Source organism: Cricetulus griseus, chromosome 9 (assembly GCF_003668045.3).
Source record: "Cricetulus griseus strain 17A/GY chromosome 9, alternate assembly CriGri-PICRH-1.0, whole genome shotgun sequence".
NCBI classification, from domain to species: Eukaryota; Metazoa; Chordata; class Mammalia; order Rodentia; family Cricetidae; genus Cricetulus; species Cricetulus griseus.
Window position 1 is genome coordinate 13,837,328 of NC_048602.1, and position 18,289 is coordinate 13,855,616.

General features: G+C 36.6%; 1 pseudogene; it reads left to right on the forward strand.

The window, feature by feature from the left end:
- The first annotated feature begins 1,918 nt into the window (after positions 1-1,918).
- LOC113839016 lies at positions 1,919-17,609 on the forward strand (annotated as a pseudogene).
- Positions 17,610-18,289: the final 680 nt, after the last annotated feature.

The following is an 18,289-nucleotide window of genomic DNA, read 5'->3' on the forward strand; positions in this document are numbered from 1 at the left end:
GACAAGTATGTTATTGTCCATACACAATTGTAAGGGGACTACCTGAAGGTACATATGTTGGTACAGCACATAGACACTTGCCTGTCCATGTTTGTTTCAGAAATATTCAGAAAATGAATGATGTGAAATCAACTTTTCTGCTGGGCAACAAATTAGCAAATTAAGAAAAAATATCATTTTTTTTATTTCACTTCAAAAACAAATAGTGATCATTTTTATTTACAATCATTCTTAGAATTTTCAGGTGTTAATTCAAAAAGTTATCTCATTTAAATAATACATAGTAATTTTTAACTGTGTTAAATAGTAAATAAAGAGCTTCTATGTAGTTCATAATTAATTGAAATTAAAGGTAAATGGATAATTTTACTGGGTCTGTTGTTCAATTAGATAAAATAAAAGTCAGATAAAAGGCATGCAGATTTATATACAAACAACAATTTTCCCTCAGGCTGGAAGAATTAAATGATATCATTAGAGGAATACGAGATGAAACAGGACATAACCATTTCAAACTCAAGAGTCAGCTATGGGAAATTAAGACTTTTCAACAACTATAGATGCAAAGTGTGTTTCTTTGGTCTTTCAGTCTGTTTGTCCATCTGAATGTCTGTTTCTCTCTCTCTCTCTCTCTCTCTCTCTCTCTCTCTCTCTCTCACACACACACACACACACACACACACATATGATACTGTATGTGTATGTGTTACATACAAATATATTAGATAAAGAAAAACAGGTATTATTTGAGGATTGAACACTCTTGCCATAATTGAGGATGGGGTAACAAGTAAAGCCAATGAGAGAAAAGTCCATAAGAAAATATCATCAGTACACTCTCCCACTAACATTTAAGATCCTAGAATACAAAATTGAGTAGCTGACTATGACAATGGAATAAGAATTTTCACAGTCCTTCTTTGCTACTAAGACACTCAGCACAAATCTTCAAGTCACTTCTGGAATGTAAATTAGCAAAACAATGTGGGAAATTAAAGCTAAGGTAGAAGAATTTGTTCATCAAATGGTATCTATGAAAACTGAGGATAAGAGAGGGAGATTGTTTGGAACTCAAATTCTCAGCTTATCATCTCATTTATAATGATTGTTTGGGAGGAAGAGTGATAGGTCTGATGCAGTAATTGAAATAGGGCACAAAGTTCTGGTTTACTCTTTGCATATTTCAGTATTTAAAAATCAACATTGAACATGAAAATGAATTGTGATTCTCTAATCAGATGGACATTTTGGGATTCAAGAGGATGCAGTAATTTTGTGATTTGACCTGTTTATACAGTCTCTAGACATTGGAAGCACAGGCATTGATTGTTTGGGTATTCTGTACCTGTCACTGGTGTAACATAGGCCACACAGTGCATATGCTTTGGATGTCAGATGTTCCACAAATTAGACTACCTAGCACTGGCATGGACTTGTTGATGTAATGCCCCATGTGTAACCATGAATTCTAACATCTGTGCCCTTCTTGAAGCATTAACTTATGTATTCTCTGTGGGTCATCTAAGAAAATATTCTTGCCTCATTTTTAATGGTGTTCCCATAAAGTGAGGTAGTACTGGGAGCAAATTTTCTAAAAATGTGTTTCTCCCAGGGGCCTTATAGCCAAAACCATCAGTGATGTCATGGAATGACAGACTTTACTATCCCCTTACATATGTATGAATGCATGTTTTTCACACACACTGTGCTCCCCAGATGCAGAGACCCAGGGAAGAGAGTGTTCAATATTCCAACAGGGTTGAAGAAACAACTGGATGAAAACAGAATCACATATTTGAAAATAGCCTCTCATTTGGCTAAGAAATAAAAGCAAGTAGGAACAGTGGGTGCCCATTTAGTGAGCTTCTCTACATGACACTTCATCATTCATGCTGTCCTGGTGTAGAACAGGATAAAAATGCTCATTTTGGGTTTCCTCTTGCTGCTTCTGAACATTCCAATTCTCTTGGCCAGTCTCATGCATCCCAAGTGTTTTTGGAAAATAAAGCAGAGTGAAGACAAGGATGGAGACTTGAAGACAGGTTGTGTCTTCTTCCCCAGAACAGTGCAATGGCCAGTGGATAAAAAGTATTTCAACCAAATTTTGAATATACAGTAAGTTTTTTTGTATTTTCTACATAAATATCATCATCAATATTTCAAGATGTGTCTTGAATCTTCTGTCCTCTGAACATCTATAACAAATGACCCCAAGATCTTTTAGAGACTCATTGCTATTTTACCGTTTTTTCATGCCCAGTGTGTATTCTGTTTTTCTTCCAGTTAGCCTCCCACTTACAAATCTGGAAGTAGAAAGAAGGAAGCAGTCTCTACCATGATTCACCACAAAGAACCCTCCTCTTGATGTTATCCATAGCGCAATAGCTAGTAATGTCTTATTAAAAGAAAACTGATACCATTTCAATAATTTCATCCTATGGATATGAAAGTGAATGACATTAGAATATGCTGGTGGTCCTTTCACCAGTGTGTGCTTGTGAGAAAATCACAAATGTTTGTGGAAAGCACAGCTACAAAAGTTATTTCTCACAGATGTTAAGTATTCCCTTATATTCCTTGCATGTAGCCACTCTGACTCCTGTGGCTCACTCAAGAATATACATAGGGGACCTCTCTGTTTTGAGCTCCATTTGGCTTCCTGTTCCTCCATACTTCACTTCTATACATGAACATCCAATGGCTTTGAAGTATTGCAAAATCCAGTTGTCTGCTTTCCCTTTACAAGAAAGAAAGAATGTATGGATTGTAAAATATGTGTTTGTAGTCTTTGACAATTGAGGCTACAACTAATAGTGATGGATGGTTACTTCCCTTGTCATTTGCCTGAGTGACAACTGTGGCATATGATATTTGGTAACACTTGAGAACAGGGTGAGGAGTGATCTACTTGCTGATGTTTAACCATATTAAGAATCATGTGTCTTTTCTCTTTATGTATATTTTTTATTCCCTGACATTTATGTCACACTTACCTCTTATGTTTCTCTTTCAGTAGCTTTATTTATTATAGATGCATATTTTACCAATGTAGGTACTATACACTTGTTGGTTTTAAAGAATGATGGTAGTTGGTTTAAATCACAGCTCTTTATTTCAATAAGCCAATATGAGTGCTCACATAACTGAATTTTCTTAATTTCAGTGTAGTGAAGTTACTGTTTTCTAACATAAGTTCAATTCTCAAATTACTTTGTTTTTACTGAAAATTACAATTATACTTTTCTTTGGTGATAAGGAACATTTATAAAGTGCCTCTTTTGATACACAGAGACATGGGAAAGCTACAATTTGTAAATGTATTGAATTTAACTGACAGTAAATCATTCAAATAAAGTAGCATGTTTGATGTATATTAATCATATTTTATAAAATGACTAGGAAGAACCCAAAGCTATCTTCTTCCCATAAAGATACCATGCAAATTTGTGTCTTCCAACTGACTTGTACTTTTTTTTATTAGAAAACAATTAAACATCCCCACACATTTTAAACTTTATATTCTTCTATTTTACAAATATGTAATACTGGCCATACAAATCTCAGTGGGATTCTAGTGTTGTGCTAGTGTAAATGCAAAGGTAGTCAAATGATATTATGTAGTAGAAAAAATGACAGTCAGATATGCCCAGTTTGAGTATATATATATATATATATATATATATATATATATATATGACATGCCTGTGTAAAACTGAAATATTTGAACAATACTGAAGTGGGGATATACACCTTTAATATCTGCATTCAGGACCTAGAGCAGGTGAGTCCTGTGCAAGTGAGACCAGACTAGACTATTGTAATTCAAAATCAAGTGATTTGTGCCCTTTAATGGCCAAAGATAGCATTAATCTTGTCAAACAGACATATGGAAGCAGACATATACATCTTTTACCAAATAGGTCTTCATTGTTTGGACTTATTTAAAAATAAGTATTCAAGAGGAATTTTTGTCTGCAAAAGTTAAACATGAAAGAAAAACTTGTGCAAGATTTAGATGACATGAGAGGATATGTTAACTATATTGTCCATAATTATCATTAATTGTAAATCCATAGACAAATGTTGCCCCATAAAGATTATTGTGTACTCATCTGTTATTCTTTGTCAACCATAGCCATTATAGTAATTTTCAATGCAAATAATATAAACACTTTAGCTTGCACATCATGTGAATTTTTTATATTACTTAATAATTTCAATATGAAGATGGCTATGTTTACTGTTTGGTCAATGAATGTGCCCAGTCTATTCCTTGTAAGGAAGCAGTCACAAACCAGAGGTGGAAAATGCTTTCTGTGTAACATGCCAATAGAGCATCTCACTCATGGGAGATCCAGCCTCATGACCTTGAATGTTTTGCAAGCTTCGAAGTTCTTATGTCTTTCCAACCTCAAAACATAAGATATTTGTTTCAATATTTGAGGGAGTTTGGGAATACTTTTCAGTACAAGGTAGTCCTTGTATTGACACAAATGATTGTTTATTGATCTGTGTCAATATTAAACACTGTACCCTTTTACAGAAAACCATCTGAGAACTACAAGTTTGCAGTGGCCTTGGCTTTTACCATGGATGAGGTCAACAGGAACCCTCATTTATTACCCAATAAATCTTTAGTATTTGATTATTACGAATATAATTGTTTCAATGTGCCTCAATTATACAGTCACAGTCGAAATTTGGGACAAGAAGCTGGGTTTTTCCCTAATTATTACTGTGAGGAAAATATCATATGTATTTTGATGCTCACTGGACCAAACTGGGAAACGTCTGCTATATTTCTGTCACTCATGGAACTCTGGAAACCCCAACAGGTAATTACTTTATGGGTTGGATTTGACTGAAATGGTGGCATCATTGATATAATTCCCAGATACTAAAACCTGTGTTAGGAGAGGAATAGACTTACATTTTTGAAAATCTATGTAGCTTATGAGTACTATTCAGAGAATGATGGGCCATCCACATTTCCTTGTTTGTAATGCAGATAAGGGAAGAAATAATACCTAAGGGAACTAGGTAAGGGGTTTTTCTAGAATTGTTTGCAGAGAAAAAAAAATGTGTTTACAAGTCCTTAGGAGTGGATGGTAGCTCATGCTGTTCCCTGCATCCTAGGTCATACAGCTTACCTATGGACCTTCCATCCAATCCTAAGTGATCATGAAAAATTTCCCTATCTGTATCAAATAGCCCCCAAGCACACATCTCTAGTCTTGGCCATGGTCTCCGTCATACTTCACTTCAGCTGGAACTGGGTAGGGTTGGTCATCTCAGACAACGATCATGGTAGCCACTTTTTATCATATTTGAGAAGAGAGTTGGAAAAGAATACAGTCTGCTTTGCCTTTGTAAATATGATTCCAATCAACATGCAGTTGTACATGTCCAGAGCTGAATTGTATTATAACCGAATCAAGGCATCATCCACAAAAGTTGTTATCATTTATGGTGACTCAGACAGCACTCTTGCTGTGAGCTTTCAAATGTGGGAATCTCGAGGTTTACAGAAAATATGGGTCATCACCTCACAGTGGGATGTGACTACAAATAAAAGAGACTTCATGCTTGACTCATCACATATGACTCTAGCTTTTACACAACATCATGGTGAGATTTCTGGCTTTAAAAATTTTGTCCAGACAATGAACCCTCTCAAGTATACAGATGAATACCTTGCAAGGCTGGAGTGGATGAACTTTAAATGTGAAGTCTCCACATCCAACTGTAAGACACTGAGGAACTATTCATCAGATGTTTCAATGGAATGGCTAGTGATTCGGACTTTTGACATGGCCTTTAATGATGGCCTTTATGACATATACAATGCTGTGTATGCTCTGGCCCATGCTCTGCATGAGATTTTTCTTCAACAAGTAGAAAATCCAACCAAAGTCAGTGGGAAAGGACATGGTTCTAGTTGCTTAAAGGTAATATTTCTTCTATTGGATGATATTTGGTGTCAGCACTGTAATATCTTGAGGAGTCTTTCAGATGTCCAAACTCAGTGGACTAGGAAGTATTGCCCCCAAAAGAAAGATGTCTGAACATTTTTCTCCTGTAGCAGTAAATCTAGAGTTTGGTAGAAATCTAGTCAAAGGCAGTGGAGCAGAAGACATACTGGGCACACCAATGCACCCAGAAATTATGCATCAAGAACAATCTGTGATGTGTTACAGAGCATCTGAATATCATAACCCTGTTCTAATACTGTAAACATCATAAGTCCTTTCTCATGAATGCTCCCTGTCATTAGATGAGGTACTGGGACATTTTTCTTCAAGAATGTTGGAAATAGTGTAATGAATGATATTCATAAGTGTCCTTAACTGATTCTTTCCCTACTATCATCTCTGGGGACCACAGGTAACATTCTGATAGTTATTACACCGGCAATATTGCAGTGATTCAGTTCAGTACATACATGTGCATTAATGTGTGTGCCTGGAAGTTTCTCCCTCTATATGTATGCATGTTGGTGTTTTTCTGTTCAACTGTGTGTGTGTCTTCAGATACAGGTTTCTATGAGTATTTGTCTGTCTTCCTGTGTAATTGATAACAAATTTGTCTGTGTCTTTCTGCATGTATTTTTCCTGTGTGTATCTACCTGTGTATACTTGACACTAAATATGTCTGCATGAGAATTTTTGTATATGTATACATTTCCATTTATGTTCTTACACATATGTATGTCTTCATTGTTCCCTCTCTCTGTCTCTGTCTCTGTCTTTGTCTCTGTCTCTCTCTCTCTCTCTCTCTCTCTCTCTGTGTGTGTGTGTGTGTGTGTGTGCGCGTGCGCGTGTGCGCGCACATCTGTCTGTCTGTGTGTGTCTGTCTGAATGTCTTCTTTTGATGTGTGGATAAATTTTTCCTTGTCAATGCTTCTCACTATTGCTGTTTGTACTTGTGGGCTTTTTCCTGTATGTATCTGTATTTGTTTGCATCCCTGTTTATGTGTTTTCAGTGTTTTTGTATGGATGTTTAGATGAACATGACTGTCTATGTTTGCCTGCATATGTATAGGGATTCCAAGGCATGTGCGTATGTGTATGTTTGGCAAAAATGTGTGTGGCTGTATTTTGTGGTATCTCTGGAGAGATGTGAGTCTCTATCTCTCTCATTTGTGTGTCTGTGTGTATGAATATGTTGCATATCCATGTATAGTTTCTGCATATATGTCTCTTTATGTGTTCAGCAGGTTCCTCTGAGGGAAGTAAAATTCAACAAACATTATTATCATCTTCTTATCCATTTACTTTAGCTGAGATGGCTCCCCTGGGCACCTGCAATAATGTTGCCTTTAAAATAAAAACCAGATTTTTTTCTTCAACAAAGTGTAAACAGAATAAAGAATGATGTCTGTCTTACAGCTAAATGCACTTCTGAAGAAGACTCAATTCACAAATCCCATTGGGCACAGAGTGAATATGAACCAAAAAGAAGAACTTCAGGAAGAGTATGACATTTTCCAGCTTTGGAATTCCCCACATGGTCTGAGATTTAAGGTGAATATAGGAAAGTATAGCCCATATTTTCCACATGATCAAGAGTTCCATGTATATGAAGAAATGATAAAGTGGACCACAGGAAATACACAGGTGGGTCTGACCAAATTGAACTGATTTCTGTTAAACAGCAATAACACTGTCAAGTGGAAACATCTGTGCTTCCTTGATACTTAATGTAATAAATTGTCATATCATGAACCAATGTTAAGCCTCCTATTTCATGCTTCTTTTGAACTTTTTGATGTGATGCTTTTTTGGTCTTTTGAGAATTTTCAACATGCATACAGTTCATTTTGATATCCAATCCTGATTTTTGTTATAATATGAATATAAACCAGTTGTAAAATGATTTAATATAATTTCCAGTAAAAGGAGCAATAATCTCTTGGTAGCATACTGATTAACATACAGTGATTTCTTCCCTTGGGCTAAAACAGCCCCTCAAAACCACTGGATTAAAAGCAATTAAACCAGTACTATGGTTTCAGAAATACAAACTAAATTTATAACCAAACTAAAAACAAATATACAAGAAGATATAACAGCAACATGGCTAAATATCTTACACTCATAAACTTAAATGAGTGTATGTTCAATGGCATACTGAACAAAGAAATAAAACAATGATTATAAGAGTTAAAAAAAAACTTAAGAGGACACAAATCACTTCTTGGAGAAGCAATGAGACCATGAAAAGTTGTATACAATTAGACAGTTAATGATCATGTGACAAAGGATTTCTCTAAAGGTACAAAATAAAAAAATGAAACAAAATTATATTACTGTAAAGCAAAAACATCAATTAAAAATCTCATTTAAAATACTCACCAAGTGAATATTTTAAGTTGAAGACAAAATGGAAGACTTGAAGAACAGGAGTAGAAATAGAAAATTCAAAATATTACAAAAATGTTAGAAAAGGAATGTAAAACCTATAACATCAAAGCAATATGACTAAAGATTAAATTTAGAAACCATGGGTCCAAGAGGAGAAGGAAACACTAAATTCATCAACATTTTATCAAGTAAAATGAGGTACAATATTAGAAAGAAGGAACTATTCATTTATTTCATTTAAAATTTTTATTCTAGCCGGGTGTTTGTGGCACACACCTTTAATCCCAGCACTCAGGAGGCAGAGGTAGGCGGATCTCTGTGAGTTTGAGGCCAGATTGATCTACAGAGCAAGTGCCAGGATAGGCTCCAAAGCTACACAGAGAAACCCTGTCTTGAATAAACAAAATAGTAATAATTATAATAAAATTTTTATTCTAAAAATAATGAAATTTTTGAGAACATGGGAAGAGGGGGGAGGAAGCTAGTAGAGTGAGAAGGGAAGAAAAGGAAGGATGCAGTCATCATGAGGAAGCAGGCATTTTGAATCAGGTGTAGACTAGAAGAAAGGACATATTACAGGTAGGATTTTAGTTGTGGGGTGGTAGAGGAGTAAGGGAGGCAGAACAGAACTTGAATCATCATGTAATTTAATCTTGTTTGTAATTCAAATATATAAAAAATAAAAAAGAAGACCCCCAAAAAATAATTAAATTTGAAGAGTGCAGGAGAGAAGTTCCAATTATAAAAGGGTTCAAATGGATAATAGCAGAGTCTATGGAGAATACGCTTTTCCTTCTTTTTTTTTTAGAAGCACTATTATTTACATATCCATTTATTCCCTTACCCTAACATCCCTATTCCCTTACCCTAACATCCTCCCAACCAAGCACCCCCAACCCATCCGCCATCCCCTCCACAGTGATAACGAGACCCTCCATGGGGGACAGTGAATGTCCATCACACCATTTGGTGATGGACCCGGGCCCTTCTTCCTGTGTCTGGGCTGCAATATTAGATCACCATATGGAATGGGCTTCCAAGGTCCATTTATGCTCTAGAGATAAACACTGGCTCCACTGTTAGAGGTCGCATAGACTGCCCTGGCCTCCTATCTGTCACCCACGTTCTGAGAGCTTGGTTCAGTCCATTGCTGGTTCCCCAGATTTACGACGAGGGTCTCCGTGCTCTCACTAGGTCAGGTCAACTGTTTCTGTGGGTTTTCCCAGCATGGTCTTGGCTCCTTTGCTAATTCCTGCTCTCTCTCCTGAACTAGATTCCAGAAGTATGTCTCAGTGTTTTGCTGTGGGTGCCTGTTTCTGCTTTGATCAGCCACTGGAGGAAGACTCTAGGAATGATAGCCAAGGTAGTCATCAATTTGAGAACACTCCTAAAGGAATAGAGTAAAAGTGATATATTTCAAATACTTAGAGACATATGCTGCCATTACTGGTCACTACACCAGGCAAAATTGCCCCTCATTATAGAAAGACAGAGAATAAATTTCATTAATGCAAGCAATTACAGAATGCATGACCAATGAAGCAACACTATGAAAGTACTTGAAGAACTCTTTCAGAAAAATACATCAAGAGAAACACGAGATGTCAAAGGAACATATAGCCATCAATGGAAAAACAGTCAGAAAAACAGCTAGTGGTAAAGTATGAAATATTGCAATAGCAAAAAATACAATTATAGTGGGAAATTACCAATATGGAGCCAAGTAGAAATACAAGGGCATTTAATGGGGAAAAGCTTTACTTACAGAGCAACCTAGCCAGTCTGCTTAGCAGCTGTCTCTGTAGCAAGCCCAAAAGTGAAACCGAAAGAGAAACACAGTCCCATGAAAATCTCACTCTACATCACCATGACCATGCCCTAGCAAGCATGGTCAGGCACACCTGTAGCCAGCCCCTAAGTAGGCGTGGCTACAGCTTCCCCTACAAACAATAATTTAGAAAGTGTTTTCAATAACGATGGAATGTTTATGATCACATTTTCTAATCAAAATGCACAGACAATAAAATAATATTGGTTAAAAACATTCCTTTGTTACCTTCATGGAGATAATATGTTAGAAACTTTCTATAACAGGAAGAAAAGTTTTGCTATGAAGGGAAATTGAAAAAAGGAAATCGAAAGAATAATATCCTGGTTGGACATGGATGTACTAATTCTGTACTAAACACCTCCTAAGAGATATCAACAGCACAACAGAAAGACCAGTCTCTGCAAACAAGATGACTTCATTCCAAGGATGCAAGCATGCTTCAAGATACGTAGAAATTAAGAGTAATATACCATATAAATAAACTCAAGGATAGAATCAATGATTATCTCCAATTGTGCAGGAAGCTATCTTAGCAAAATCCAACCTTCATTCAGATCGAAAAAAAACATAAAATAAACAAACTCTGACATAATACAATGAAGACAGGTTGACATTTTAAGGTCTTCTGAGGCAAACATATTGACAACATTCTACCATGTGGAGAGAAAAGTCAAAGAATATCCATTAAATTGAAATGGAGTAAGATGTATATTGTAGTGCATGTCTTTAATTCAGACTCTTTGACAAAGAATCAGTGAACTTTTTCTTTTTGTAGTAAACCTCAACCACATGGGGATCTCAAGTCAGACTGACAGCCATAAGTGAATTGAGCAGAAAATGGAAAATGGTATGCATTGTCTCCACTCTTATTCAAAATAGTTCATAAATCAATATAAAATTAAACAATAAATGAAAAGAAGGAGATACAAAAATGAAGGAATATAATTTGTCGTGGATGAAGGAGTTTACAGAACCATTGCTAAACACTGAGACCTTGCTTCAACAAAAACTACAGAAAAGGAAGCATTGTAATTATTCATGCATGTGGAGAACATGGATTATTAGGAGATGGTTTTGTTTTGACATAGAAGTTAGCACAAAACAAAAGATGCAAAGTGAGCAAGCAAGAATCAGGAACCTTCTAATTAACAAATGGATGGCCATCACCAGGATCATGCTAATCAAAGATCATATATTCATTTTTTATTTGAATTACAAACACGATTGAATTACATGACAATCCCAGTTCCCTTCTCCCTCCCTTCCTCCCTTACTACCCTCCAACTAAGACCCTACCTATCACATATAGTTTCTTCTAATCTACACCTCATATATAAATTTTTAAAATTAGGAAATCCTTCAATTAACTTTAAACAAGGTAACTTTTGTTGAAGTTCCACTTGCATCCCTAGTCTTTGTAGGACTTTTCGCATTGGGAAACAGTTTACTTCCAGCTCAATACATATAAAGTCAGCACATCCTTATGACTAAATAGACTGGCCTCTGCCTATACAGCTCTTTGCTCTCTACACTCTGTATGTCATTGTTTGCAGTAATATTTTATTGGAGTTAATATGTACTGTCTGACACTTTAGGCTATATTTCCTTTGTGTCAGTTGCCCATTCATCCTTTTTGCTTTTCAGTTGTTGTGATTAGTCAGTGACCATAATATGTAAATCGAGGGGTAAGTGTTGATATAGTTCATGTGATACAGTCATTGGATGACCAGCCAGGAATCTAGAGACTGCAGCTAAAGCATAGACCCTTAAGGAACAGGAAAAATGGCTTGATTTCCTTGCATTTATCAAAAAGCCCTGATGAGGGACAACACCACCCATTAACAATTAATAAAATGCTCCACAGGGTGACAGACTATTCTAAAAAAAGAGATTTTTTTATGTATACTTCTCTGTCTTTTTAAAAATTTTAATTCTTTTATTACTACCCATATTTACATATCCATCCCCCTTTACCTTGGCCTCCCATCCTTCTAGGTTCCTCTCCAACCCACCAAAGTTATTCCCCAACTCTTCCCCAGGGATAGTGAGGCCCTCCACCATGGACCTTCAAAGTCTGTCATATCATTTCTGAGAGGGCCTATGCCCTCCTAGTTGTATCTGGGCTGCAATGGTATCCCTCCACAGGGAATGGGCTCCCAAAGTCCATTTGTGCTCTAGGGTTAAAGACTGACTCCACTGTTAGAGGTCCCATAGACTGTCTTGACCGCCTAGGTGGCACCCTCATTCATAGGACTTGGTTCGGTTCAATTCTGTTTCCAAAGCTTTATGGCTAGGGTCTCCGTGCTCTAACTAAGTCAGGTCAATTGTTTCTGCTGCACTTTTGCTCTTCCCTCCTCCCTCTTCACAACTAGATTCCAGGAGTATGGTTCAGTGCTTAGGTGTGGGTGCCTCTTCTTCAAATAGCTATCGGAGGAAGGCTCTTGGCATGGTAACAATGGTAGATATCAATCTTATTATAGGGGAAGGACATCAATGGCATCTTCTCCACCACTGTTAGGTTTCTTAGTTGGCGTCATCCCTGTGGATCCCTTAACATTTCCCCTGTGCCAGACCTCTCTCCATACCTGTACTGTCTCTCTCTATCAACACATCTTGCCCTCATCTATGTTTCTCCCCTGTCTCAGTCCTGTCTTCTCCTCCCCCTCCCCTTCTTCCCTTCTTATATCCTTCCTCTCAACCACCCCCTGCTCCCATTTTGTTCAGGGTTTCTCATCCCCCTCCCCTTTTTCAAGGGACTATGCAATATTCTCTTGTGGTCTCCTTGTTTCCTAGCTCCTCTGGCATTGTGGATTGTAAACTGGTCATCCTTTGCTCTAGGTCTAAAAATCATATATGAGTGAGTACATACCATGTTTCTCTTTTTGTTGCTGGGCTTACCTCACTCAGGAGGTTTTCCTCTAGTTCCATCCATTTGCCTGTGAATTTCAACATTCCATTGTTTTTTTTCCCTCAGAGTAGTATTCTATTATGTCAATGTGCCACATTTTCTCTATCCATTCTTAGTTGAGAGGCATATAGGTTGCTTCCAGGTTCTGGCTATTAAAATGAATGCTGCTATCAACATAGTTGAACATATGTCCTTATTGTATGAATGTGCATTCTTTGGGTATATGCCCAAGAGAGGAATTGTTGGATCTTGAGGTAGACTGATTCACATTTTCCAGAGAAACTGCCATACTGATTTCCAAAGTGGTTATACAAGTTTTCACTCCCACCAGCAATAAAGACTGTTCCTCTTCCTCCACATCCTCTCCAGCATAGACTGTCATTGGTATTATTGATTTTAGCTATTCTGATATGAATAAGAAGGTATCTCAGAGTAGTTTTGAGTTGCATTTCCATGATGGGTAATGATTTTGTGCTCTATGTCTTTTAAATCCTGTACATTTTGCAATGTTTCACACAGATTTTGTGTATAAAATTACCATATAAATGTCTACACATGCTATATAACATAGGTATGTATGAAAAGGGTAGGTTAAACTTAGGTTATTACCATGTGTCTAATTTTCCTCAGATGCCACCCTCTGTGTGCAGTGCTGATTGTGTTCCTGGCTTCAGAAAATTCTGGAAGGAGGGAATGTCAGTCTGCTGTTTTAAATGCCAGCCCTCCTCAGAAAATGAAATCTCTAATGAGACAAGTGAGTATTTAGGCAGTTATAAATCCTTCACTTTCTTGTTTTCTCTCACCCTACACAAAGGGATGCTGAAGGAGTCTCATAGGGAATTTCACACACACAATATTATATTTGCATTATTTAAGCTTTGTAAGAACATTATCATTAGCTCTGTCTCAGGAAAATTCTCATGCCATGACCCATATCTTGACTCATTGTAAATTCATGGATGGTGGCATTTTCTCAAAGACACAGTTTTGATAATCAATGTGTAGTCTGAGAGAATTTTACAGAAGGTATTTCCAGTGATTAATCTCCTCTAAAATTATATGTAGATTAGATTTGGGTCCTGAATATTTCAAATATTTTAATATTTTTGCATGTATGTGTACCTACATAAGTTTATGCATAAAATGTATGCATTGGTCCCCTCAGAGAACAGAATAGGGGAATGAGTCTGCATTACCCTATGTGCCTGCTGGTAATCAAATCAAATCCTCTGTAAAATTCATTAAGATACAAATTATTACTGTTCAAATTTCAGGAAATGCTGATAAGAGTCAGAAAACAACATGCAATATCCAGAGAAATCTTATCGTAGTGTTAACTTGATTGAAAACTTAGTAAACTGGGGAAAAATATTGGTAGACAATATGAAAAAATATATTCAATATTTTTATATACATAATCCAACAATAGTGTTAAAAATAGCCACAATTATTTAAACAATATTATCACCTATACCCCCTATATTAATTAAATGATCATTTATTAAATATTGACTAAGCAAAATGTTAGCCCAATAGATTTTCACTGCTTTTACCTGTCATTCAATATAATGAGTTGAAAGTTCATAAGGGATATTTATGGCCAGGGAGATGACTGTGCATTTAAATCGCTTGACATTAACACAGATAACCTAAGCTCAACTTCAGTACACATGTCTTAGAAAGAAGTCCATGCAGTCTGACATAAAACATATTCCATATTAATTAAACCAAGTAACTTTAACTATATTTAATGTAAAAACACACAAGAATAGTGAATATTTATGAAAAATTATTAAAATATCTATATTATCGCTTTGATTTAATTTATGTGTATGTACATAAGGATGGTGGCTATATGTTCATAAGGGAAAGTGCTGGTGAGAGTCATCCATTGACTCTGTAGTTAGTTTCACACATTTATGAGACAACTGAACTTGTAATGAGAATTGAATTATGGTATTCTATGAGAGTAGTGCATTCTCTCCTGGTTGACGAAAATTCCCAGACCACTAAAGAAATAAAGTGCATGAAAATTTTTAACTAAATAAAGTGCATGAAAACATTGTTCTAGATAAAACCCTTAAAATGTTGAAAGTCCCCTATAACTGTCAGCAATTATCTAGTGATTTAAAGCAATTATTATATGTTTTTCTACACTTACTATAATGGTCACCACAACTTATCAATAGGGTTCTACTAATCAACACATTATGTGTAAGCACTCTGTCTTAAGTTCTCTTGTGTTGTGTCTAATACTGTTTATCAGTGTCTACTTCACCATTGAGTACATCCACTGAATCTGGGTCTCACAGAGATGGAAATTAGGGGAGGAGGAAGGTGTTTCCTATTTGAAAATGGAGCAGAATCAAGATGTAGGTGCATTTTAGTGCTAAGTATGTACAGATGGTTCTATTTGAGTACAGGCTACAGCTTCTTCTGTACAAGACTTACAGGTTTCTGTTGACACTGCCAGAAGACTGAACAAAGACTCTTTGTGGTAATTTTTATTTTTGCAGTTCCCAAACATTATTCATCCATCACTTTCATGCTGCTACTTACCCCATGTAATATCAATAACTTTTAAATCATCAGAATTTTGGATACTTATTTATGAATACACCTATAAATACATCTACACTCATACAAACTGCTGATTTTATTTTAAAGTGCTTTTATTTAAATGTATTTGAGCCAGAAAATTTGAAATACATAATGTATCATAGGTCACGTCTCAGTATAACACGCAGTCTTCGTATCTCATGGGGACAGCATTCATAGGAATAGCAAAGACAAGGCCTCAAAAGGCACTGAATCCATGGAATCTTAGGTTTTAAAAACACTGAGGAAAGCTGTGGTTACAGAAATAGCTAACCTGAACAATGCAGAGCTCACAGACCTGAGACTAGCATAGGACTAATCCAGACCCCCTGAAAATGGCTCTCAGTTGGGAGGCCTGGACAATGTATGAGGCCTGTGGCAGCGGATCAATATTTATTCGTAGTACACTAGGATTTTGTTAACCCATTCTACATAAAGGTGTAATCTCTCAGCCTAGACAATGGGAGTGAGGGGTTAGTCCATGTTCAAAACAATATGACAGATTTTGAAGATTCCCCAAGGAAGGCCTCACTCTACATGGGGAGCAGAAAGGGGATGAGATAAGGGCAGGGTGGGGGGCAGGAGAGGAGGGGAGGGAAAGAGAATTAGGATTGACATGTAAAGCAAGCTTGACCTAATTTAAATTTAAACAAATGAAAAAATCCTGTGTTAAATGAATTTAGCATTTGTGAGTTCACCAATATATGTCATTTCTTTGCAGCTCCCTGAAAGCAGTAAAAACCCTGTACTTCTTGATATCATATAACATGATGGCATCAATACACCTAAACAGTAAAATAAAAAAAATATTTGCTTTTGTTCCCCACAGATATAAAGGGCATTATGAAATGGAAGCATTTCTATTCAACAAGGTCCTTCTATAACATTTTCAACAACAAAATATAGACATTGTAATGCTACTTCTGTACATGTAATTGAAATACCCTATCAATAAAAATGCTGAAGGTGACTTAATGATACATTATTCTCATCCTCAGATGTGGATCAGTGTGTGAAGTGCCCAGATGACCACTATGCCAATATAGAGCAGAACCAATGCATGCACAAATCACTGATATTTATGTCCTATGAAGACCCTTTGGGGATCACTCTTGCCTTAGTTGCCTTGTGCTTCTCTGCATTCACAGCTCTCATTCTTGGAGTCTTTGTCAAGCACCATGACACTCCCATTGTAAAGGCCAATAATCGGAAGCTCAGTTACATCTTGCTCATCTCACTGTTCTTTTGTTTTCTCTGCCCCTTGCTCTTCATTGGCCACCCCAACTCAGCTACATGTATGTTGCAGCAAATCACATTTGGAGTAGTATTCACTGTGGCTGTTTCCACTGTGTTGGCCAAAACAGTTACTGTAATTCTGGCTTTCAAAATCACAGCCCCTGGAAGAAGAATGAGATACTTCCTGATTTCAGGGGCCCCTAACTACATCATTGTCATCTGTACTCTCATCCAAGTTATTATCTGTTCAGTCTGGTTGGGAACTTATCCTCCCTCTGTTAGTATTGATGCACACTCTGAGCATAGTCACATCATCATTGTGTGCATCAAGGGATCAGTCACTGCCTTCTACTGTGTCCTGGGATACCTGGCCTGCCTGGCTCAGGTGAGCTTCACTGTGGCTTTTTTGTCCAGGAATCTGCCTAAAACATTCAACGAAGCCAAGTTCCTGACATTCAGCATGCTATTGTTCTGCTGTGTTTGGGTCACTTTCCTCCCTGTGTACCATAGTACCAAGGGTAAGGTCATGGTAGCTGTGGAAATTTTCTCCATCTTGGTTTCAAGTGCTGGGATGCTGGGATGCATCTTTGTTCCCAAGTGCTTTATAATTTTGTTTAAACCAGCAAGAAAAATCTCTTCCAAATATCAGGGGGAAATCACCTTTCAGAACTGAATATTTTATTTATTCTAACTCACAAATATATATTTAGCTCATATCTACCAAATATTCAATTATAATGAAAGATGTCTCTCTTTTAGAATGACTCTCACTGTTTCCTCTTATAATAGCCTAGCAGTATCATGTCTACTACTGTTGTCTACATTGTCTCCTATACTATTTCACTCAGTTACTGATTCCTGAACTCCTAACCATTGGACATTAGTGTAGATTTGAAAAATTATTTTCTACTTTAAAATACAAAACTGTTAAAAATATTTGCTATGATCTTATTTATGGTAGTAGAGTGCTATGAGCAAAATACAAGATATTTTTGAGACAGTGATCTTGGTTTGCAGATGTATTTAGAACAAAGTTCCCTCTTGTGGGGGGAAGGGAAGAAGATCCTGATGCATCCAAGAAGTTAGAAATGTAGAACATGGAAGAGAAAGTAATGTTTGATTAACAGATAGAAAGACTTTTACAGAAGCTGGATTGATGCCTCAGCAGTTAATGGCATGATCAATTTATATCATCAAAATTTTCTTGAGGACTTCAGAGGGAAATATATCCATATATCCAAAGGATCAGATTGCTTCTTCTTTGTTTCAAGTTTACCTTTGCAGGTTACTCTCTCTCTCTCTCTCTCTCTCTCTCTCTCTCTCTCTCTCTCTCTCTCTCTCTCTCTCTCTCTC